Source organism: Macrobrachium rosenbergii, chromosome 41, assembly GCF_040412425.1.
Source record: "Macrobrachium rosenbergii isolate ZJJX-2024 chromosome 41, ASM4041242v1, whole genome shotgun sequence".
Classification (NCBI taxonomy): Eukaryota; Metazoa; Arthropoda; class Malacostraca; order Decapoda; family Palaemonidae; genus Macrobrachium; species Macrobrachium rosenbergii.
In genome coordinates, this window is record NC_089781.1 from 11,392,881 (window position 1) to 11,416,588 (window position 23,708).

Below are 23,708 nucleotides of genomic sequence, written 5' to 3' on the forward strand. Positions count from 1 at the left end.
TTCATTGTAATTGTTTGCTTCAAGATTGATTCGATATATAATATATATATTTATATATATATATATATATATATATATATATATATATATATATATATATATATATATATATATATATATATTGTGTGTGTTTTCACTTTAACTGCGTACGTAACTATATTTTATAGCTCTCAAAGCCAAATTGCAATCGTTTCCGATTACGTCATGTCTGTCTGTGATCTTTTTAATTTGCGGTGCTGCGTGATCATGGGAGATTTTTGCATCTCCCGGCCGCCTATATTGCAGTTGTGGATATTTCTCCACATCTAAACTTGTGTTATAATTATTATTAATTAAAAGTGGACCCTCCTTACTGTACCCTTATATTTTTTATGTTGATTTATTTTTCCATTTTTAACATTCGCCGCACAACTTCCTTTTCGTCATTTGGTCGTGCTTAGGCCGTGAGTGTTTACAAACCCAAGTCGTAAAAAAGAAAAAGCATTTGGTTCATGTAATTCAGTTGTACGGGTAATTAGTAAATGTTCGCATCGAATATTAATTCTTTTTGACCAAGAGGCAAAATAGTGATAGGTTCCAATTACGACCTAGTGCTGTGGTAATGTGATAATCGCTCACTGGTAAGAGAGAGAGAGAGAGAGAGAGAGAGAGAGAGAGAGAGAGAGAGAGAGAGAGAGAGAGAGAGAGAGAGAGAATTATCCTAGTCATGTTTGCCCATGGCATGCAACAATTAAAGGTCCTTGGAATGCAATTACAAGGTAGTACTGCAAGGCAGATTCGAAGTCGGTCTTATTTGCATGTTAATGAGTCCTGAGTATATCTAAATACGCAAAGAAAAGAATTGGTTAACGCATAAGACAATACTTTATAGGAAAGATCATTCGTCTTATTTAGAAGGTAAATGTTTGTTGTTAGTGACAGTTTTCACGAACTGAAATGTTGTTACCCATGTTCAGAAAGTAAAGGTATTTAAGTGCTATGATATTCAAGTTTTATTGGATGCCTAGGAGATAATTTGCAGTGGATTTTGCTTTGCTTTTGTAAGCCTTCTTGTGAAGGGTTTATGCACTGTTTTAAACTTTTCGAAGTTTCACTACATGACCCTTAATTTTGTGTTTTCTCTTGTGAAATACTTTGTTTTTATACGTCCGGGTCATTGTATTGAATGTAGGGTATACATTGTGTTTTGATATGTTTGTTGATATAGGTATTAAGGTGAATTTTTTACGATTAACAATGGTGCATAATTTGACACCCAACGCTGTTTCATTTACAGATCATTTGCATCAGAATGGATACGGTACTAACATTATATTTTATACTGGAATATACGGTTGCGATAAATTACCTTTTTTTAACTTACTGTTCTTAATGCAAAGTAGAAGTATACTTATTTGTTTAGTGGTTTATCGTTGTATACTTTTGGGGGACTACCAGTGGAACATTGGGTATGGCCATTAAAAACTGATGGGAGTCTTCGGTAGTTGACCATGGCCATTGGCATGAGCTAAGGACTTCGTCACAGAAATAAGGACCCTGGAACTTACACTAAGCTTTAGAAGTCTGAGTCGGGAGGCAGAGGTTGCAGTAGGATCCAAGAAGCCAACATTGTAAGAGAGATGATATATATATATATATATATATATATATATATATATATATATATATATATATATATATATATATATATATATATATATATTCATTCTTATGCTGTGGTTTTCATAATGCAGTAATCTCCCCGTGTGTATGTGTGTATTGTTGTATGCTGTATAATCTTATGTTCAGATGCGCATATGCCATAGAGAGTTAGCGTAAGGTAAAATGGTTACACTCTGTATGGTTTGTAGGAAGGGACGATAGGCGTGTAGAGAGGAGGGACAGCGGCTGATTGTTCTGGACAGAGAGTGGTTGTTAGTCAATATTCAAAACTGCTTAAGCAATGCATTCCATTGGGACGCGATCAAAACACTGTTGGGTGGAAAATTCCATTACGAAAGTTGCCTAACGTCATTCAGGAATTTTCTATGAAACGATGTTTTCCATTCTTATTATAACAACTAAAGATTCTCCTGCTCTGAAACTATGTAATAATAAGTGTTATTATCAACTGTAATTCCGCTTTGTCTCTAATTATGGTTTTTAAAGAGTTTTTTAAAATAAAGATCTCGTCTAGAACCTGTTCACACATTCGACCCACCCGTCTGCGTATGGACACCCATACAATTCTTACAAGGGGGCCTGACACTCTGAGACCAAAGTTGAAGGGGGATGCGTTTCCCTCTCTCTCCTCTCTCTCTCTCTCTCTCTCTCTCTCGCTCGCAAGACTACGAATGTCCTGTTGTAACGCAATTGATATTTTGGTAGACGATGGTCGCTCATATCCTTTAACTGTTTAATTCCTTAGTAAATGTGTCTGAGCTATCTGAACAGTGTATTTTATTGAGTGTGTGTGTGTGTGTGTAACGGCGCCTGATTAAAGACACGAAGCAATTGGTACCAAGTTATTGTAACATATAATTATTGGTTTTTAGTGCACTAAAAATAATATTTACAGTAATTATTTGTAAAGATATTTTTTTCCTTTTTAGTATTTCTTCATGTTATATGTTTTATGCTTTGTCTTTTGAAGAATTTTATAATTATGTGGTGTGTTTGCTATTGCCTTAATTTTTGCTTTACAGTTTTTGATATTTAATTTTTTGCAGAGTATATTTCTGTGTCTTTTGTATCTACATTTTATATGATTGATTTATTTGCCTTACTTTGTTTAACATTTGGGAATTAAAATTTTGTTACTTAACAATTTAAATTTTATTTGAATAATTTTTTTATTAATAAATTCATTTCTGATTTAATTTTGACTGATGATTAATTCAGATTTAATCCAATTTTGTTTTGTTTTCAAGTAATAATAAATATCCCTGAGACTGTTAATGTCCTGTATAATCTTTGAATTTAGAAATAAATTTTTGTATTTAAAATATTATATCAGAGTTTCATTTTATTGACTCACCAGTAATTTTGATTTGAATTAGAGATAGAGTGGTAAGTGAGATGTTTTCCTTCAAGTAATTGAAGTGAGCTCGAACCAGGGAAATGAAATAAATAGAAATACTTGAACTTTTATAATGTTACTGGAGTGACACCCTTAGATTTTACCTCACACCTGTTTAACGAACGTAATCTGCTTTCTTTCATGATTGATAAGTTTTATAAGGGATCGCTGTTGCCTTTAGAGAAATCAGTCGTTTTGTATGTGTGATGAGGGTTCAGGTGTCTGGCTGTTGTGAGGTAACTATAATTGTCGAATAAATGGTAAGTTTGGTAATCAAATATCAAGCACTTAGATACCAGGTTTGATTTGAAGAACAGACACTGGACTCTTTTCGTCACAACATATATATTGTATATATATATATATATATATATATATATATATATATATATATATATATATATATATATATATATATATATATATATATTTAATACCACAATGCCCTCTTAACTTCTCGCGTTTGGATCTTACGGCTTTGTAGTTACAAGCATATCCAAAAAGGAAAACTTCAAGAAGTTAAGAGGGCATTGTGGCTATTAGAATTACATGTGTGTCTGGTAAAAGTGACCAGTATATTCTACACACACACACACACACACACACACACACACACACACACACACACACACACACACACACACACACACATATATATATATATATATATATATATATATATATGTATGTATGTATGTATGTATTATATACATGTGTATATATATATGTATATATATATATACTGTGTATATATATATATGTATATATATATGAATAAATATCTGATGGAGAAAGATTAATGAGGTTAAATCATTCAAGCGTTTAAGAACAATTATAATCGGTGCGACAGTATTGATTCTTCTGTTTCTCAAAATGTTGGTATCTTTCTGAAATGTTTACGAATGTGCCATGATGGAGCTTATATATCCAAGCGTTTTAACTCCTCCTTCCAAGTTTGGTGAACTGTTCTCCAGTGTGGTCTTCCGGTGCTGACTCTCATCTCAAACTCATGTATCCCATAGGGGGCTAGTGTACCTCTTGCAGCACACTGTAGGCACTACGGGTTATTAACAGCGTTTCCTCGACCCTTAGGGGCAACCCCTTTCATGCCTTTTAATATATCTCTGTTCATATTCTGTTTCTTCCATCTTACTTTCCACCCTCTCCTAAAAGTTGTTTCATAGTGCAACTGCTAGGTTTTCGTCCTGTTACAACTTTAAAACCTTTTTACTTTCAATATCCCATTCAACGCTGAATGATCATAGGTCCCAGCGCTTGCCCTTTGGTCTAAATTTTAAATTCCATTCCATTCCAAACTTATGGATAGAATTATCTTATCTGTTAAGTTTATTTTCCCAGCTCTTAATGTTTACTTGTGAGTCCGTTATGTTTCTTCCGTAAAATGTACTACAACTTCAAATATCCAAAGCAGTCTCCTTTGCCTGACCTTGGTGTTTTTGCTGGCAACAGTAGGCAAACTGCCGCTGCAAACAGTGTGTCTTTTTCTAGTATCAGGGTTAATACTTCTTAGTGTGTTGGAAGTTTTATCTTGTTTACAACGCAAATGTGGAATAGTTAGGCTAGTGCTGTTGTGGAATCCTTTTGACTCATAAATGTGTAAGCGAGGAGCAAATTAATTCCTGATTTCTGTTGACAGCTCCTGAAATCAAGTGTATCGGTCTTATTTTCTATTATTTCACATGTATTTATGCATCACCTTTTTCTATAATTTGTCTCTCTCTCTCTCTCTCTCTCTCTCTCTCTCTCTCTCTCTCTCTCTCTCTCTCTCTCTCTCTCTCTCTCTCTCTCTCTGCAGGCTGATTGAGCCCTCTTGAGTTTATAGTATGTTGACTCTGTCCATAAGGGTTTTCAGCTGAAGATTTAAAGAAAGAAAGAGAGAGAGAAAAAAAAGCTGCTCTCGAGTTGGAATTTAGTGAGGGACTGAGAAAGCCTAATCAAACAGTGGGCAGGCTGAATAAGATTTGGAAATCAAATTGTGTGAAATTACATACGAAAGTATTTTTATATGGATGTGATTCATGGTATGAGTGAGGCTTTAAAAGATTTTGTCGTTTTAAGAATACAGCTTTTTTAAGTAGGATATCAGGAGTCATATGGTAGGATACAATTAGAAATGACACCATAAAGGAAATTGCGTAAGTTCCACATGTAGCTGAGATAATACTGAAAAGGAGAAGGTGGCATGATATGTCCTTTGCACAACCTCTGGCAGAATAGTAAACGATAGTGTCAGCTGGGCTCTTGTGAGCTCCCGAAGAGTTGGAAGGATATTACCTATAATAATAACAACAACAACAACAACAACAATAATAATAATAATATATGCTTATTAATGGTACCTTCAGTTATTTCTCTCATCGGCATCTTCATATAGTTTCTGAAACTTAAAATCTCGTACAAACAGAATTGTAATATGCTAACAACTGTTGCAAATCCTGGAATTTTAACTAGAATTTAACAATTTTCAGATTTTTTTTTTTACTCAGTAGCAGTGATGAGCCACTTATGTAAAAGTGCAAATGTAATTAATTGATTCAACGCTCGTAATCTTGAAAATGTTGAGTCATTTTAATAATAATGTTTACAGAGGTTATCCGATTTTCTGGTTTATAAAAATCATCAACAATTTATAGTGTAAAATGTTGTTTATTGAAATTAACTGAATTTAATGGTTTAAAGATATTGCATATTAAATTGATGTACATATAATTATCTTCATAAGTATCATCTATTATCTTCACAATTATCATCTTACGTCTCCGCTGCTTGTAGCTGCTATTTCTGTATATAGGTCAGGGCCTGTGATTTACCTGGATAAGATAATTGAAGGTCTGTGAGGTCAATTTTATGATTTGGGGGAATTATTTTTAGATTTGTCAGGGACAATTTTTGCTTGAAAATTTCAAATGGACGGAAATGTATGACCGTAATTAGTGACTTATTTCATTATATTTATAGAAGTGGCCGGCCAAACCCAAAGGTTCAGAGTTTCGAGTCAAATTCTGCCAATTTAGTTAATTATATGCCCTAAGCCGTTTGTATATCAGCCTTATGATATAATTCTTAAGACTTATTGGCATTTAAATTATTATTGACTCGTTGTTTAAAGCGGCTCTTCGGGTGGTGGTGAAAAGATAAATCTCTCTCTCTCTCTCTCTCTCTCTCTCTCTCTCTCTCTCTCTCTCTCTCTCTCTCTCTCAGGTCGCTATTCCTAAAATTCTAAACTCGGCCGGATTCATATGGATAATTTCAGTCGTGCCTGTTAGCTCGGATTTATCGTAGATTCACCATTGACCTTAACAGACTCAACTAGTGGGCTGAAAATAAAAAATTCGCGGATTGTGTGGTGTTACCCTCGTTTATGTTTCATGTAGGCTACATGGTTACTGGTTTAATGGTGGACCTGTGTGTATAGATGTTTGCACTTATATATATATATATATATATATATATATATATATATATATATATATATATATATATATATATATATATATATATATATATATATATATATATATATATATATATACATATATATATATATATATATATATATATATATATATATATATATATATATATATATATATATATATATACATATACACATACATATATGTGTGTGTAAATGTTGACATAGACGTAAATTCATGCGCGTTGCACATTGTCATTTGTCTTGAGATGATGACATTAAATATCTCTTCAAAAGTCACTTTTGAAATACAGTCCGCGTTGGTCCCTTTAATGTCTTTCCGGACCATTTAGAAGCAAGCATTTCATTTCGAAACCAAAAGACCATCATGACCATTACAAGAATCTTTTATCAGAATAATGAAAGCAAGCTAAAGATATACGATCGTACCACGTGATAATTCCTTCTGCTTTTCCCCGGATGTCACCGATTATTCTTAATATTTTTCAGGCGCTATCGCTTGGAAGAGACATCCTCTTTATTTCATGGAAACTCGCTCGTATGCCCTGGGGGCTTAAGGTCGGGGAATCATTAAAAGGTTTATTCTTAACTGCTGGATAATGGGGTGCGGAATGGTGTGTAGAATTATTTTCGGCGAATTTCCTGTTTAGAGACTCACTTTTCATCTTTCCCACCCTTTCATTCTGTCTTTTGGTATTTTTGTTGTATGTAGAGAGAAAATGTTGAATTATGCAGAAAATATGAGAGAGAGAGAGAGAGAAAGTCCTAGTATGTAAGATATCATGCAGAAAAAAATTTGAGAGAGAGAGAGAGAGAGAGAGAGAGAGAGAGAGAGAGAGAGAGAGAGAGAGAGAGAAAGTCCCAGTATGTAAGATATCATGCAGAAAAATATGAGAGAGAGAGAGAGAGAGAGAGAGAGAGAGAGAGAGAGAGAGAGAGAGAGAGAGAGAGAGAGAGTAAAAGTCCCAGTATGTAAGATATCATGCAGAAAAATATGAGAGAGAGAGAGAGAGAGAGAGAGAGAGAGAGAGAGAGAGAGAGAGAGAGAGAGAGAGAGAGAGAGAGATGGATTTGGGCGGGGTCAGCTTTGGCTCACTTAATTTACTGCAGACAGTCAGGATTAATTGCATTAATGAGAGATTTAGTCGGGCACCCTATGTAGAAGGGATCGTATTGAACGAACTGTGTCTAATTAAATGAATGTGAGTAAGTATTCAGATATCGGGCTAATTTTTTTTGCACCGAATATTTTCTGGTCTAATGTATGTATAATCAAGGCTGTCTTTTTGTTGTTTGTAATATGAATTGTATTCTTGTTTTCCTTTTCTATCATCTTGGAGTCCAGAGTTTTGGGTTTTTACGTTTTTGGTTTAATGTGATTTCTTGATTAACGTTTTCTCAAGTTTCTGAATCAATATGGAGCTCGTGAGTGCGTTTTTGTCATGTTCCTTGTTTTTGCGCAAACCAGAATAGAGGTTTATACTAATCATTGTTTGATACTTTTGCTACATTTATTTACAGCATTTTTAATTTTTTGTGTTGGGAGAACAGTTTTTTCAGAATTATTTTTCCTTATTATAGGACAAAAGTAAATTAGAAAACCGCATTTTGAAGCACTTTTAACAAACATCTTGTCTGTCCGTCTATCTATCATTATATATTTGCGCGCACACACACACACACACACACACACACACACACACACACACACACACACACACACACACACACACACGATTCCCAAATAATTATTTCATAAAATTTGATGTTGTATATTCAATAGATTCCTAGCATTTTCTATTAATGGAGTTCTAAAGTTCACTCAGTGGTACGTCAGTTTGTTTTAGATACTGTTTTGATTTTAATACTATTGATTACTTGAGTGGATTTATTTTTTCGTCAGTATTTTCCTTGCTTTTTTTTTATTCGAGCATTTGTTTTATTTATTTTGCAGGTATGGTGTTGGTGATTTCGGGGTATCTTTTGTTAGCTCCGGTACAATGGTGGCCGGCGGGATCTTGACGCAACTTGGGTATGGATTCATCATAAATTTTCTTGTAATGGGCTTCTGGAAATTGTTTCACTAGTCAAAAATGCCACGGTAATTAGAGTATTTAATCTCTGCTCATGCACACGGAAAATTCCTTTATAATGAACATCAATACGGTTTAATATGCGTTCTGCTCATAATGAGAATATGAGGACTTGGAGTAACCCAATTAATTTTGCTCAACTATGCTAATGCGTGGTGAACACCATTTTTGTTTAATGGAACATGGATTTGCTCATTTATTAACTTTATAAAATTTTAGGCTTGAATTTTTAAACAGGTTCTATATTCCCATTGTTGATGCATCAACCATTAAAGTTTAATTCGATTTAGAAATATAATGAGTTTTCCAGCAGATTATCGTCCGTTGTGAAATATTTTGCTAAGCGGAAATGAGATGAAGTTTTATATACGTTTCATACTTTGTAGTGGGACCATCAGAGCTTGAGAACCCACTGAAAGTAAAGGTAAAAAAAGTAATTAATTTTTAATGCCAGGAGAAGATACAATCATAACAAAAAGACTTGGATGAAAAAAGTTTTTGGGGGAGGGTTAATGAAATTGAAGCCTCAAGTGACACTTGAATAAGGAAAGAAAAAGTGATTTATTTGAAAACCTAAATTAATGCATTTAGTCGAGTAATTACGGGATTTACCAATGTACTTTTAATGATTTGTTAAAAGTGCCTCGCAGCATTTTCAGTGTTATATTGACGCTCCCAACTCTTTATTCGATTTCTACTTGTGGTGGTGTAGATACATTGATGTTTTACACAAGAAAACGTTCCCATATAGGTTTTCTTATTTGAAAAGGATGGAAAGGTATTTAATAAATGTAAACTCGTTGGTTGTGGTTCTTATAGAGACTAGTGTTACACTGTACATTAAAAAACTGAATTTTCAGGTTTTAGGTCTCTTCCAAAACAAATTTCATATCATTCAGGTGACGAAAAGCATTTGGAGAAGGTCACAACCTACAGTTTCTTCTGTGTAGTTGCTTTTATGCACAGAGTGATGCGCGCTTTCAGTGTTGCAGCTAATGTTTATATATAAGTCACCGGATTCTGTTATTTATGCTCTTGATGTTGAAGATTGCATGCAACTAAGATAGTCTCCTTGATGGCAACAGAATTAGAAATTCGTATTAAGAAAAAAGTTCTCTTCTTTTCCAAGCTGCTCAAATATCGATCTTCCCCTTGTTTTCTGCTGCGTAGATCAGCCAGTTGTGTCTTTGAATCTTTCACCTTTTACTCATTCTAGAGGCAAGTTTTTTCCACCTATGAAGAAATCCCATCAGCGTTATTCCTGTAGCGTTTTGCTTCTCGTTCAATTATATCATCAGATTAAGACTAAACTTAGCCTCTCTTTTTTCTGTAATGAAAAATCTCCATGATATAGAGCTCACTATTTCTCTAGGTTTAACTTTGTGCATTTCTGCTTACCTACCAAAAGTACTTTTACAATCAGATTTTTTCTCATAAATTTTTATACTTTAGATGACTTTCAAATCATGTTTTTTTATATTGTAGATAAATATTTTTGTTTATTGTGAAAACCATAAAGATAATAATAGTTGTCAAGTTTCACAAATAAGCCGTTCCCTGTGAAATAGGATTGACTTTGGAGAAAAGGTAACTCGTGTGTTATCTTTCATCAACTTTGCGCCCCCAAAGAGAGGCCTCGTTAGTAATTTTAATTTTGGATGTTAGCAGGCTTTGCATGTTCTGGTTGGTGCCATCTAGTCTGCATATGACGTCAGTGACCTTGATGCCCGATCAATTTTTATTTTGACGTCACGGGAGGTCACTGAACTTGGGCCATGCTGTTTTGTAATGGAGTATTGATCTTTAGAAAGGTTGAAGGAACTATATTGGGAATATTGTAACCGCATGATGTGTCCCAGCACGGGCAAGAAAAAAAAATGTTTACGCTCAGCACTGGTTCAAATAATGTCCAGAATATTATTTTTTCCATGACAGTGGTGATAGATATTGGCGTTTCAAGATAATTCAGGCTCGGGTATGAATATTTAACCAATTAAAAAATGACGTGAACTCCAAGAAGCAATTTTGAATGTAATTCAACAAAAACTCACCCCATAGCTTCCACTGCAAAGAAATATAACTCGTAGACTTACTAATGGTACTGTTGACGCATTGTGGTAGCTTTGCAGAACTTTTTGACTCTATAGTGCTTTGTTGGATGGCCATGGCTAAGGTTTATTTGAATAATGACGTCGTCTGTGTATCGTGTTTCACTGATAATTCTGTGATTAATTCGGCAGTATTGCACAGCATGTACTGTAGTCTCACACGCAGAAAGTTTGAGTGGTTTATTTTCTTGATTGATTGATTTTTTTTTACATTACCTGCCTGCCTTTTTTAAAGTAAGTTTTAATTCTCCTTTCCTTATTTGACTCGTGAAGACGCCATGATGGATTTTTTAAAGAGATCCACTAACCGGAAACCATGGGCATGGGGCTACCAGCCTCACTCCAAAAATTAATGCTGAGAACTTGCAACATACAGTGTTTGTATTACAAGCAGCCTAGCGTCAGAGTCAACCCCAAAAAGCCAATAGAGTGAATGTAAAACAGTTGTTATTGGACTTGTCTCAGTAATAAAAACACTAATTATGGGACCGTAACTGTTTTCGTTTTAGATCGATCTGATCTTGTGCCAGCACGGGGCAAGGAGGCCTTGCTCATAATAGACATCCGTAAATGGAGTTAGAATTTTTTTTATGGAACCTACTTCAGTAAAGAAGTAAACTATGTAGTGAGAAATATGCACTGAATACCATTTCCTGACCTTGCATTAGAACTTGCATGCAATGGACCAGCAGTGGCACCAAGTGGAGCCAGACTCCGTGCCTTGTGTTTAGGTAGCGGGCGACGTCGTTGTCATCGCCAAGAGAGCCGGTTTTGTTGCCAAACCTTTGAGAAGCTCCGTGAATGTCGTGATATTTTGCTGGGGGTGAACGACCTTCGATTTGCCCCTCCAGGAGTGCAGCAGCTCACGAAGTTGCAAACGAGGCACCATGGAACGTTTCTTCGAGTGTGGTAGTGCTCTCTCTCTCTCTCTCTCTCTCTCTCTCTCTCTCTCTCTCTCTCTCTCTCTCTCTCTCTCTCTGTGTCTGGAAGTCATCCATGTCATTGATTTAGCTTTCTGACTACAAGCGGATTGTGAACAGTATGCTTTTTGGAGGATCAATATGTATGCGGACCCTTTTCTAGGGATCTGCTATCTTTATTGATTTTATAAAGGATTTAAGATTTAGTAGATTTCAGATATAACAACCTCCGTAAATAGTTGATGTTAAAAGTTTGAACTAAAAAAGTAAATTCTGATTTCAACGTGACAATCGTTACGAAGAAGGGGTGAAGCTTTTAGCCCTTAAGTGTCCTGTCTCATTTGTGGATATTTATTTTAAGTTTATGGGTGCATTGGCCTCAGACTTTTCAGATATGGTCGTTGACTCTGGTCGAACATTTTTACGTACCTCCTTATCTCTGCTTCCTTCTTTATTATCTCGTTTTCTGGGCATCCTTTCGAGTAAATCTTAGTTTTATGATTATCAGGAAAATGGGGACGGCATAGTTTGGTAGTAGTTTCAAGGGTTTTCCTTAATTCATTTTGATCGATAGTAGCTACTACTGGATTCATAGTTCTTTTCTTGTCCGCCTGTTATCGAGGGTGAAGATAGGCTCTACTAGTTTGTCTTCCATCACAAAGGTAATTGATTTCGTGAAAGGTCATTTAGCGATGCAAAACTTGAAGTTTGGTAGGTCAGTTTAGATATAATAAATTATATAAAGCCCCCCCCCTCTCTCTCTCTCTCTCTAATTAGATATATTTTCAAAGTCACGTTTACTTTTGAGATGGAGACTGGTACCTTTTAATTTAATACTATCATAGGCGTGCTTTGAAGCTGCTTATATTGCTTGAGTGAATGTACAGTCTAGGTAAAGGTATTATCCAAGTATCTGAAGCTAATTGCTTATGACTTCATATTTTAAAGGCAGTCGGAGTTAGTAATAAAGTATTTTGAGTGTTTTTATAAAATTTCTTCACAGTATTTTATATTAATTTCACAAAATCCATCGTTCTCATTATATCCCCCGGAGTGGGGTAGCGCCGTCAGTGCACCGCTGCTTTGTACTGTAGGGTGTGTAGGCATTACTAAAGGTTCTGTGAAGCATCCCTTCGGCCCCTAGCTGCAACTCCTTTCATTCCTTTTACAGTACCTCCGTTCATACTCTTTCTTCAGTCTTACTTTTCACCCTCTCATAATTGATTCTTAGTGCAACTGCGAGGTTTTCCTCCTTTTACACCTTTCAAACCTTTTTACTGTCAATTTCCGTTTCAGCGATGAATGACCTCATAGGTCCCAGAGCTTGGCTTTTGGCCTAAATTCTGTATCCTATGTTATTCTATTCTATTCTCATTATATCTCTTATTAATAACTTTTCATTCTGGCGTTCAAAAGTCCTTCTTGGTTCAAGTAAATACTCAGTATTCATCCATCCACACATCCAAGTATGATTTGGATGGAAGCTGGTAGCATGCAACATTCATGAAATAATTTTTTATTATCTATAACAATCTATCTGTGTTGTCCAAATATGTCATGGTTATAATAGCCAATGGAGGATATCACACGGATTGCTGCCTAATCCAGTTAAGCAGTTTTAATAGCTTGGGTATAAATCTAGATAATCGATTAGACGCGGTATTGTTCACGCGCAATGGCTCTTGAAACCTTAAGAAATTTACTGCATGGATTTCATTGATTAAGAACATTATTAGTCGATCGGCTAATTTAACCATTTAAAGAGAAGCAGCATGATTGTCCAAACATTCTGCTGTAGAGAGATAGAGAGAGAGAGAGAGATATAAGGAAATACCAGATAGTTTTACGAGCAAGTAATTGCTGCCTCAGGACACAACGACAATACATCCGCAAATTAACTTGGCTAATGCAGTATGCAAATGGTTTGTTAATTAGAAGAATTAAAGTGGCTTAAACTCTCGTTTTAATTACATTCTCAGCTTGGAAAGTGCGATAAAACGTGGAACGTTTGGGTTATCGCAGTTTGCTCAGCCTGTTAGTTTTGGCTCCTCCGGTTTTAGTGGCAACGCGAAATGCGAGGAGGCAAAACATCTCTTTGTGTCGTGACCTTGCGCCGGGCGTCGTGGAAATCCAGGGAAGTGTCCTTGGTGCTTGCTGATGGACTTGGGGCTAGGATGATGGAAAGCTGTGTTCGTTTCGTATCTGGAGTACCCTCCACAATTTCTTCATGATTACTGTAGCTTTTGTTGTTGCACTTTCTTTTCAGTATGCTAGTGATTTTGAGAGGTTCTTAAGCCTAAAATTACCGTCTGTGGACAATGTCTGGTGCAATGCACTCTTAATCCTTTGTTTTTGACTTCGTCACATGGTTGCTGAGGTTATCAAATATTGGATCTTGTTAGTGTGGTCCGGAAGGGTAGACGTGGTGCTTTATTCGCACTTCTTCCTCTGCCGTCATTGATTCTCTGCAGTTTTGTGGAAGTGTGGGTGCGCTTGCTTTGTGGTGGAAGTTCTTGTCAGCGACGTTTGCAGTCAGATATTCTCTCTCTCTCTCTCTCTCTCTCTCTCTCTCTCTGTGTGTGTGTGTGTGTGTGTGTGTGTATAAGTACGTGTTCGTATCTGGAAGTGTATGGTGTTATGTCTATGTAAAGATTGTTGTTCGTTTTAAAATTCGGGGTTTTCTTCAATATTTCTAGTAGTAAAATCTTGCGGAGTAAGCAAGGGAAAAAATGGCGACGGAAAGGAATAGTTACTGATGTAAATACATATTTTCCATAGGTTTGACATGCAGTGCCTTCCATTATTATTGATTCACATTCGTGCATGCCGTGAAGAGCGACAGCGCCGGCGAACTAAGGTTGAAATTGCGTTATTGTGGTTCCTTGCCAAATCTGCACATCAAAGGAATGCTGCTATTCCTTGTGGAGGGATCTGCCTGATTGGAATTTACGGGATGGAGTGGCTGTCGCTAATGGAGACCCTTTGACCGTCTGTTTCTCTGTTCGGTGTATGCATGAATTTACAGCCTTGGAAAAATCTCGCGCTCCCGTCGTGTGACTTTCAGTAAAATCGTCAAATGATCATTAAAAATTATCGATGGCCTCTTAAGTATTGCAGTTGTTACATAAGTCTCTGATCACTGCCGTCTGCAATGAATGCTTCATATTATAAACGACACGGTTATTTACCTCGCCATGACCAACAGCGACAGCGTTGGCAACGACAGTCAAGAAACGACCTGGATTGTTGCTGTGTGTCTGTCAGTGAGGGGTAGGGGGGAAGGAAGAGACGGTTGTCATAAGGGCGTTGCAGTGTCTGCTTGCCTAGTGATGCCGGCGCCAAAGCCTCTCTCTCTCTCTCTCTCTCTCTCTCTCTCTCTCTCTCTCTCTCTTGCGTTGCCAACAAGGAAAACAGAAGGTCGATGTCTTTCATCTGCAGGTTAGCGTGACACATGCAAACATTAGTTACACACTCACATGAGCTTAATGTGTCCCACGTAGTAAATGCGTAGAATTTCTTTTTGTTGGGGGTGGACTTGGATTCTATGAGAGATAAGAGTTCAGAACAATAAGTAAATAAATACAAGACTTGGCTACACCTCTCTCTCTCTCTCTGCATTTTTGGTAGAAATTCATTATTATACGCTCCGGCTGTTGTTGATATGTTCCTGCTATTTATATAAGTAAATAAAAGGATGAGAGAACAGTAATTACCTTATCCATTTCAGGGAATATATTTGACGAGCTTAGGAGCTCTCTCTCTCTCTCTCTCTCTCTCTCTCTCTCTCTCTCTCTCTCTCTCTCTCTCTCTCTCTCTCTCTCTCTCTCTCTCTCTCTCTTTCGGGAAGAATCTTTTGCATATATTTGTTTTAGTCTGGTTGTTGCTTGATATATTTGATAATTTTCTTGCGTTTGTTTCCTGACTGCAGATTAAATATTGGTCTTTCATCCTTTTTGATATTTAACAGACTGGCATTAGTAAGGGATATCCTATGGATTTTGATTTTGTTAGTATTTTTACTAAATCATTGGTAATTCCGAATTTTGCATTGTGTTCAAAACAGACATACAGTTTTGATTCTCAAAACAGTATGAATATTCAGAATGAATTGTTTTAAACTGCTTTAAGTAAAGGAGAAAGAAGTATGAGGATCGGGTATAATTGTTAGAAATGTGCAAGCAAATCCTTGAATAAATGGAAAGACTAGTATAAATTATTTCTGTAATTGTTTTTGTTTGCATATATAAATGACCCATTACGGGTTATCAAGCAATTGGGGTATAAAGTATAAAATTTCCATAGGCTTGGCATCGGTTGCCATGGAATTGGACTTGCTTTAATCTTCAAGCTTTCTTCCCCATCATAACTAAGGTTTTCGCAAAGCAAAATTGCCTAGTGATCTCCCTTTCTCAAAATTTAGACATCCTCTGTCTGGATTTCTGGGGTGTCTTGGGTCATTGCTCTTGATATATCTGAGGCATTTGGTCAGCGGGCAGAATTTTAAGCCACCTGAACTTCGAGTGATCACTCGGATGATTATGTATCTAAGAAGTTGAGCGTGTTTTTTAGGTGCAGAATATACTCATCCACAGACGTACTGTTGAGAGCGAGTCAGCCGTATGAGGAAACCAAAATTTTGATGAGAAACCTTATTTAGTTCTCTTCTTTTGATGTAATACAGTGAGAGTGATTTTTCTGAGTACATTCTTTTTTTGGCATCGATGAATAGGTGTGACACTCCTTCTGAGCGCTCATTACATCATCCATTAATCCTAATATGTAAATGTAATATTTTAGCCCACTAATTTTAGTGCACTTAGAAGGACGTCATTAGTCCTTGTGAGTTACAGGTTTTACTGAAAAAGGTAGAGAAATTTACATCATATTTTAGAGAACTGTCCAGGTAAGGTGCAAAAGTACTCTCAAGTTATTAGGGACCCTTTTCTTTGTACCTGGATTTCCAGGTGTTAAAATAGTGCGGGAAAGAAATGAGAAACGTGCCGAGAGCCACGGATGAAGATGGAATAGATTTGTATAATAATTTTTGTACGGTTGGGGACTACAGCCGTAGGGGACATCCCCGTTTCTTGCAGTGAGAGAGAGAGAAATAAAGGTATTAACGAGGGAAATATACCTAAAGGCCTTTGAAGGACCTGAGGAAATGGGCATACTGGTAGATGTGTGCATGAGAGAGAGAGAGAGAATTTTAATCTCCAGAGTGCCGTGTTAAGGGGGGACAACAGTACAAGTGCTGTCAAGGGCTCCTCAGGCAATTTGATACTCTTGAAAGTAATTTCGGGACGAGAGAATCTCCAGCATCGTCTGGTACTCAGTAGTGCTTGCTCGAAAGTGCACGTGATGTCAAGTTAACGTGACATACTGTAAAGGAAAGATGGTGAACGGTACTCATGTATCGTTGGAACATTATGCATAAGGGAGCTTTTTATTATCTAAATATGTTGTAATCTTGTACATGTTAAATCAGTAAAATTTACTTCGTCCCTGAATAGAGGACCGTTCTCTCTCTCTCTCTCTCTCTCTCTCTCTCTCTCTCTCTCTCTCTCTCTCTCATGTTTTTCAGGGAAAATTTGATCATAATGATGTGGTGTTCATGTTTCGAAATGTCAAAGAGATTAGTTCCAGAATGAGTTGTATACGGTCCTTTCATGTTTATTGTGTTTGCATTTCACAAATGTTGGGAGATGCATTCCGCCGCAATTACACGCTTGCTGGAGCAGACGTTACCCCCCTGGGAATTGCAGCAAAGGAAAATTTGAGCACTTGTGGATTTCATTACCAATAACTCTCTCTCTCTCTCTCTCTCTCTCTCTCTCTCTCTCTCTCTCTCTCTCTCTCTCTCTCTCTCTCTCTCTCTATATATATATATATATATATATATATATATATATATATATATATATATATATATATATATATATATATATGTATATATACATATATATATATAATATATATCCAGTATGTATTGTAATGAAACCCACAAGTGCTATGTATCCTTATGCAGTTTCCCAGGACGTAAGGTATCCACATACATATAATAATATATATCCAGAGAGAGAGAGATAATTATTATATATATGAAATATATATATGCTCAAATTTTCCTTATATGCAGTTTCAGGACGTATATATATGATATCCAGCAAGCGTGTAATTATATGGAATATATAATATATATATATATAAATTATATATAATGTATATATATGATATATGATATATATATATATATATATATATATATATATATATATGTATATTATATTTAATATATATATATATATATATATATATATATATATATATATATATATATATATATTGCCCTAAAATATAAATACTGCAGTATCTGCAAAATCTTCAAAAATTGAGATATGCAGTATCTGCAAAATCCGAAATTGGGCATTATGAAACATTAATACACAAGTTATTGCAGTTTCAGAACGATTCTTCAATGCTTTCCACGAGTATTTAGCGGTCTCATTTGCAGTATCTGCAAAATCAGTAATAAGACAAGGGGATATCTGGTATTTTTCTCAGTTTTATAATTTTGCAGACAATGCAGCCTTCCGTTTTAGGGCAGTGTTATATATATATATATATATATATATATATATATATATATATATATATATATATATATATATTATATATATATATATATATTGTTTATATGTATATATATTTATTTATATGTATAGTATATTTATATATCTATTTTATATATATATATATATATATATATATATATATATATATATATATTATATATATTATATATTATATATATATCATCATCATCTTCTTTTAACGTGCTTTTTCCCATTTTTGTATGTGGTAAGCACGATGCCTTCTTTTTGAAGGACTTTTGATTTGGCTTTGGGGTAGACCGTAGTCTCGATCGGCTGCCCTGCCTGACATCGCTTAGACCCCGGTAGCTTATAGTACATGTATCATATCAGACCCAACGCCCTTTCTCCCAGCAGCGAGAAGTTGTTGCGCGGGTAGGTCGAGAGTTCGAGACTTGTGAGATGTTTGTTATGTTTTTTAGAAGATGTTGGAGTGGCTTTGTTTTGTGTGTGTATTTAGATATATACTATGCATGTGTATTAGCGTTGTTAATTAATGTTTAGATTTTAAGTGTATTTTTGTGGTACGTATTTATTTCTTATTTCAAGTTACGCACTTTTCATATATTTGAAAGATTACGTTTACCGTCCTTAGGTAATTTACGCAAACTTGCTGAAACAAATGGTATTTACCTAGAAAGTTCTCGACCCACAGATAAAGGGGTAAATCACTTGCACCTCTGCCATTAAAGTTTTGAATAGCTTTGGGTAGCAATTAACAGATAAAAGGAAATAACAATTAACTGGGGTGTTGTGTAATGAACCCAAAAAGAAAATAACAATTAACTGGGGTCTTGTATAATGAACCACTACATTAAATGTTGAGTAATGAATGGTATATTCCTAAAGTAAATTATGATAAGATGAACACATGTAAAAGTAAATAAGTGGTTAGCCAGAGTAAAATAAAAGATAGGACAAAATAAATATAAGATAGGAAAAATAGGGTTTAATCCTTAATTTTACTCTCTCTCTCTCTCTCTCTCTCTCTCTCTCTCTCTCTCTCTCTCTCTCTCTCTCTCTCTCTCTCTCTCTCAGAAATGTTTTGTTTCTTAAGCTATCGTATATGGAATCAGGGAAGTCTAGAAGATTTGCTGATGAGTTTAATGTGTGCAAATGTACTGTGGAAATAGGAAGTAGTTTTTCGTTTCATTAAAGAGGAATGAACCGGAACATTAGCAGAAGTAAGGTGTCATTTCCGACTCTGCCTCGCTGTTAGTTAGTCAGTGAGATGTTTTACTCCGTTCCAAAGCCTCAAAGGAAAAAGAAAAATACTCTAGGGCCCAATTTTGAAGGTAGAACAAATTTGCATAAAAATAGAACGTTGGGGACATAGTGGGACTCCAGTTGAGAGAGAGAGAGAGAGAGAGAGAGAGAGAGAGAGAGAGAGAGAGAGAGAGACTGAGACTTGAAACCATGAAAATACCCCAAAACTGGGAATGAATTTAATGTAGAAAGGCGAACAGTTTATGGAACTCTTCGTTGCTGCACTTCGTTACTAGAGTGTACTTGTGCGAGTACTGTAAGTTGTCTGCTGAATGCAAGTACCAAAGTGTGCTCGTGATTGAGCGAGTACTCACGTCCTTTGCTCGGAGCGGTCTGGAGTGTTTTGGCGAGTACTGAGGTGTACTTGTGTAAGAGAAGTTTGTTTGCCGGAAGAGGAATATTGACGAATTTGCTGGTGGAGACTGGATGATTCCGAAGGGAATATTTAATCACCTGATTTTGCGTGGGAAAAGGTGCTGCCAGAGAGAGAGAGAGAGAGAGAGAGAGAGAGAGAGAGAGAGAGAGAGAGAGAGAGAGAGAGAGCTAATAGATGCAAATTTTTTTTTTGTCCTCCGAACATGTGGTTTTCTGTTTGATTCTGTTTGTTTGTTTTCTGTTACTGAGAAAGATTTCGCAAAAGGTTTAGTAGACTTTTTTTTTTTTTTTTTTTTTTTTTTTTTTTTGAAAACACACTTTTGAGTTTACCTCGAGGGATTTTGGTTACAAACAGAATGGTTACAGTGATGTATGGATGTGACGTCTCTCCTGCCCTGCCAGTCAATTCACCCAGATCATGGGGCACTCATTTCTCTGTCGGATTTCATAGACCTCTTTTGACAGCCGTGACTGTGTTCGTGCTATCCAGTGAACGCCATAGAATTGAATAATATTCACAATACAATGTTGTAAGAGTTGTCATTTGCACTGGCCGTTTACATTGTGCCTGTAAAAAGTCTTGTAGCTAGATTGCTCTTGATCTGCCTCTGAATGTATGAGATATTGCGTCAGTAAATGAAACTACCGATTTCTAGAGGGATTGAGGACACAGAGGTTTTGAGGAATTATTGTTTCTCTCACTATTAGTAACGTTTTCATGTGTCCCAATTGCTTGGAAAGTAAGTAAATTCTTTAAGTGAATGTAAATTGTTTTTGTTATCTAATAGCAATTAAAAACTATAAAAAATGATAAATAACTCTGCCCCTACATATTAAGTCAACTCTCTTAATAGTTATAATCAGTATATTTTCTAATGCATGTTGGTGTTACTGATATGCAATTGACGGGTAAATCAAACCTGGGAAGATAGAAACAATATGAGATTTCCCGTCTTCGCTTCTCACATGAGTATCATCTTCATAAAATCGCATCTTACAACTGAGAGTGTATTTCAGAGGCCAGACCACCAGAATTGAAAGGCAGGCAAATTTGCATAATACTGTTTTGTATACAAGCTGGAAAGCAGGTTTTAAAGGGTCAGGTATTTTCCTGGAGGTAATACAGTATTAGAGGAAGTTTTGTGAGGAGAAAATTGTTAGTGTATAATAAGATCGTATATTTGATAACACCTTTAAAAGTATCGAGATACGAAAAAACGAAATAGTTCGAGTGCCAAAGAAATTTCCTCATTTTACGTGATTTTGTTTGCAAGAGGAGAAGGTAAACTAAGAAAATGATAAAGCAAAATCAGAAACATCAAAGGGATTGCTTTTGAATTGCGAGTTTGTTTCTTTGTTTCGGTGAGCTCAAAAAGGAACAGAAATTTAAGAGGTGAAGGTCTTTTTTCATTTTCTTTTGAAATATTTCGTAGATTTTTTTTTAAAAAGGGACAAGTGAATTTTAACGAATCATAAGTGCCAGTGTTTCAACATCGCATCTCTCTCTCTCTCTCTCTCTCTCTCTCTCTCTCTCTCTCTCTCTCTCTCTCTCTCTCTCTCTCTCTCTCTCTCTCTATGTAATATTACCTTAATTTCTCATTTGTTTTCATTCTTGGTGGAGTCTTGATTTTTGAAAATGTCTGTGAAAATAATTCTAATCATGTTCGGCGTCTAGGTAATTAATGAGATTATATAATTGGTTTCTTGATGCTTGTAAATGTAATTTGACTGTTCCCTCAGTTACATAAATAAATTTTGGTTTTCCGTAAAGTATACGAAAGTGAGCGCATGTGTGTATACCCGTAGTGTATGCATACTGCTTATTTCTTTCCCTCTGTTGGAGAAGAAACACATTGCGGCACCATAAATCTTTTCAAATTGCTTTTGTCTCCATAAAAAACTTAATTTTCAAATTGCGTTTGTTTATACAAAAAATTGAAGGTACTTTTTTATATTAAATAACTTCTAATCTCGCATACTTGAAAACTTAATTTTCAAATTGCGTTTGTTTCTACAAAAAAATGAAGGTACTTTTTTATATTAAATAACTTCTGATCTCGCATGCTTGAAAACTTAATTTTACTGTATTTTGTAACAACTGGGAGGAAGAATGATCCCCAGAGCTTTCCCTAAAAAGGCTTAAATGCGGAAAGACTTTGACTTAGGAATTTAAATGAAGTGTGGTACGATGCCCCCAGTCCTTCCATTTCAGAAAATGGACTTTTCTCCCCAATTTTCTCCTCAAGTGTGAAATCGGCTTGTCTTCATTAACGATGACGTTACGTCACCGAGTAGACGCAGAAATCATGAATATATATGAATGCTGCTAAAAAAAAAGGAAATTATTTACTCTTTTCATTGTTCCCGTCCATACTTTATTTATTGAATAGTTTCTTGGTTTGCAGTCTGTGGAACGAACCTCGTGGTTCCAACTTATTTTCTGTTGTCATGAGTCGTTGAATTTCAGTTTCACATGGGCTAAGTGATTAAAAATTGTTCTTAATAAGGGGACTCATATTAGTTAGAGGGGAATTTTCTTTTATTTTATTTATGATGATATAGTCTTCTATCGTTTTTCCACTTGAAAGAAACATTTTTTTATATGTATATACCGGACATATTCTTCATCCTTGATGCCAAGGGTTGAGAATCATATCCCAGGATTTTCTCCTTTTATGCCCTGGATTTCAAACAGGGAAATGTTTCTCTGGGCACTTTTGGAAGAAGAAAATACTTGCATGGGAATGGAAGGTAACGAACCTGACCGGCTGCTCCTTTTCAGAGAAAGAAGAAAAAAAAAACCAAAGTTTAGAATAATGTTTGCCTTTTATGATTAGGATACTTTAAGGATGAAAACTGCTTACGGATTAGTTCAAATTCTTTTTCCAGGAATTCCGGGGAGCGAATATGTAAGGCTCTTAGGAACAAAATGCTGTGGCTGTCAAAACATGAAAAGGAATTTGTTTCCCATTCAGCGTTGAATTTGATGCTGAGCGATAATCTAGATTTTATAGCTGCAGTTGACAAATTCATAGCGGATAGAAATTACAGCCGGAAAGATAAATGCAGTAGCGGACCTTAACCAGAAATATCCTGTTCCCCGTAGATATATGAGAGCCATTCGCTGGCTACAGGAATTAGATATCGTTATAATTATAGATCTGACAAAGACGGCAAAATCGTGATTATGAACAAAGAGTTTTATGTTGACAAAATCAACCAGCTCCTCGGTGATACAAACGCATATGACAAATTAACTAGAAATCCCTTCCAAAACATTCGTACAGAATTTTAAAAAAAGTAAGATTAATTGGTAAAGACAAAAAGAGCATTGAATTACTGGAGAAATTTGAAATAATTAATCCAAAACCACAGTACTTTGATGGCCTTCCTAACACTCACAAAGATAATTTACCATTCAGACCAATCATCTCACGTGCCGGAGCTTTCAGTTATGACAGGCCTCCTCGCCCCATTCTCAGGCACATTTTCTTCCAGTTACTTGAAACATTTTGAAGATTTTTCTCACATATTCAAAGCAGCACATCTATCCCTTTACAACATGCGACTCCAAAGTTTAGATGTAGTTTCCCAAATTCACAAAGGTACCGGTACAAAAATTATCCCCCTACACAGATCATTTCCCACTAATCCTGGATAAAATAATAAAATTATAGTCTTTCAAACGTTCTAAGATCGCCAGGGTGTGGCCAGGTAAATAGATCTGCCAGATCTATTTTATCCTTTTAAATCTCACCCTCGATGCTAATCCCTTGTTTAT

General features: G+C 35.7%; 1 protein-coding gene across 3 annotated transcripts in view; it reads left to right on the forward strand.

Moving 5' to 3' along the window:
• Positions 1-23,708, forward strand: part of spas (spastin) — a 180,325-nt gene that overhangs the window by 118,643 nt on the left and 37,974 nt on the right. Inside the window, exon 1 of one of the 3 annotated variants that reach the window (XM_067083969.1) lies at positions 8,475-8,547. The exons of the other annotated variants lie outside the window; for them this stretch is intronic. The gene's annotated coding sequence lies outside the window, so the exon portion shown is untranslated. Of the gene's footprint in view, positions 1-8,474; positions 8,548-23,708 lie in introns of those variants that run through there. 3 annotated transcript variants of the gene reach the window in all.